Source organism: Haplochromis burtoni, unplaced genomic scaffold (assembly GCF_018398535.1).
Source record: "Haplochromis burtoni strain Fernald_Lab_line unplaced genomic scaffold, NCSU_Asbu1 Contig_12, whole genome shotgun sequence".
Lineage (NCBI taxonomy): Eukaryota > Metazoa > Chordata > Actinopteri > Cichliformes > Cichlidae > Haplochromis > Haplochromis burtoni.
This window is the reverse complement of record NW_024582373.1, coordinates 2415480-2418450: the sequence shown is the minus strand read 5'-3', so window position 1 is coordinate 2418450 and position 2971 is coordinate 2415480.

The window sequence follows — 2971 nt, the reverse complement described above, 5'->3', positions numbered from 1 at the left end:
AAAAAGCCATACTTTCTCAATTAATCAAATATTAATGACATGCTAATTATCTCCTTAATGTTAGAAATTATGGCTTGGCGATGATGCCGATTGCAATTTCACAGATTCAAAACCGCCATATTCAGCGCACGGTGACTCAAAACACGACAAAGAAGAAATCATCACACAGGAGGCGCCAATAGCAAAACAATACTAAGCTGAAAAATATCTCCACGATTAACTGATTATCAAAATATAGAGATTTATAGATTTTTAATTAAATAAATGAAATAAACCTCGACAAAGAGGAAGTAAGCAACAATACTAAATAATGACTTTACTTATAACTTTACTTTTTTTTTAAATTCCACCGCTGGAAATAATGCAAAACAAAAAAAATATGTTATATCCAGTGTACCTATAACATAAAGTAAGAAAAAAAAACCCTAAAGATAGTCGGACATGATCTCACCCCGCTGTCATCCTTTCACTTGATCCGATTGAATAACGACCCAGAAAAAAAAGACCTGATGGTAAGATGGAGATTTAAAACGGTTGTCGTTTAAGAAAAGATGGGGTGGAGTTGGGGTTGGCGGTGGCCACATGTGCTAAAATCATCTGGCAAGAGCAGGTCAAAACTTTCTTCAGATCACGGCTGAGTAAACTTCTACAGACCCCACCAGGTTCAAATTACTCGGTTTCCTCTAGGTTCAGTTGGTCAAAATCAATGTCGACCTGGAGAGCTACTGATCCATTTAAATACCCGTGAAAATATCGACTGAGGCTTTAAAAAGACCTTATCCAACTGAAGAGGAAGGAGCCACAAACAAGCTGTCACTTCAGATGTCATAGGCTAAGCTATGTTTGATAATAAATGAAACGTGTGAATGTTGGAATGAGAGTGAGGCTAATGAGAAAGAAAAAACATATCCTGTGAGAATCAAGTCGAAAAAGTGGGCGTTGAATCGGCATTGTTGTGACAGGCAGTAGTTAATTTTCTAATGAGTTGACAGTAACGGGGTTGCATAAGGTGGCTGTATTGATCATGCTTTCTAATCTAGTTAATTGGCTTACAAATATGAAGGCAGACTGCAGAACAGAGGCACACTGCGCACAGTTATCTCTGCTCCTCTGAGTCTGTCCTTGTCAAATCCAATCTGGAGCTCAAAATGTAGGAAAGCCCAGGACGGAGATATGAAAGAAGACATCAGTGAAATATTGCGTCTTTGGCACTGGCAGGAGTCACATCCAATCATAACTCTTTGTGATATAAAAATATGTTGTCAGAAATAGGTAAAAAAAAAATCTAAAACACTGTGTAGTGGTGTAGCAACAACAGGAAAATACAGGAATATGGTGAGGAAAAAAACAAGAAGCAGCATGCTTACTTTTTGATGTTATTCCTATTCTACACCCACCAGTTTCTTTTCAGGGTCACAGGAGGGGCTGTAGACTATCCCTGCACTGACTGCTTAGAAGGCAAGGAAATCAATACAGGCATTCAGACATACAGTACAGAAGCTCATTCATACCTGCGGGTCATTTCGAGTCTCTGTTCCCCCCTGACTGTGGGTGGAAACAAGCACCTATGAAAAAGGAACTAATCCTGGGTCAGTTTGTAGGCAACAATAATATTAACTTTTGAGATACAATATGAATCATTTAGCTGATGATACTTTGTTTGAGCCGTGGCATTTAGAAGCAGTAAGCACAGGCTAAAAATATATTCACAAAAGGAGCATTCATGTAGTTCATCTCCATTTCAGATGGTGCAGTATTAAAAGTTAAAGACTAACTGATGGTTAGCAAACACACACACACATACACACACACACACTTATATATATATATAAGGATATATAGGATGGTGATGGTGATGGTTAACCAACCGGACATAGTAGTGGACAAGCAGAAGAAGATGGTCGTAGTGATAGGTGTAGCAATACCGAATGACAGCAACATCAGGAAGAAGGAACAGCAGTGGCTTGACAAGTACCAAGGGCTCAGACTACAGCTCGAGAAGATGTGGAGGGTGAAGATAACAGTGGTCCCAGTCGTAATCGGAGCACTTGGTGCAGTGACACCCAAGCTAGGCGAGTGGCTCCAGCAGATTCCAGGAACAACATCCAAGATCTCTGTCCAGAAGAACACAGTCCTAGGAATAGCTGGGATACTGCACAACTTGTGTAGATCATTCACAAGTGGCGTTTCCACACACCATGACCTCACTCTTCTCGTACATGTCCCGTACCACCCTTACATATTTCCTGGCCACCTTCCTGACTCCCTCATGCAGTACCACAATTCCTCTCTTGGCACCCTATTTTATGCTTCCTCTAGATCCACAAAGACACAGTGCAACTCCTGCTTTCTCTGTACTTCTCCATCAACACTCTCAAAGCAAATGTCGTGTGTGTGATGTTGCTTCAGCATGAAGCCATTCTGCTGCTCACTGAGCATCACCTCTTTTTTCAGACTTGTTTCAACAACTCTTTCCCATACCTTCATGACATGGCTCATCAGCTTTATCCCCTGTAGTCACTACAGCTTGTCACCCTTGTTCTTGAAAATCTGTAACAGTACATTTCTTCTCCATTTTTCAGGCATATCTTCCGTCCTTATTTGTGAGACTACAACTTCAACGCTGCAGCTATTTTACAAGGAAACCACACTGCAAAAAAGAATCCATCCATCCATCCATCCATCCATCCATCCATCCATCCATCCATCCAGCCAGCCAGCCAGCCAGCCAGCCAGCCAGTCAGCTGTTATTGATAAGCAATAACATGTGTAAATCATGTCTGACACTAATTCTTTATTGTAACTCTGGGAAGTTACTGGGGAGAAGAGCTGTATAGCAATGCTAAATAAGTGTTACCTACTTTCTTTTAGTGGTTTTTAGCTGTTAAATTTGACTACTCATTACCCAAAGCACAAGGCAAAATATATATCTGAAAACCGAAACTCATTTACATCAATTAACTGAGTCGAT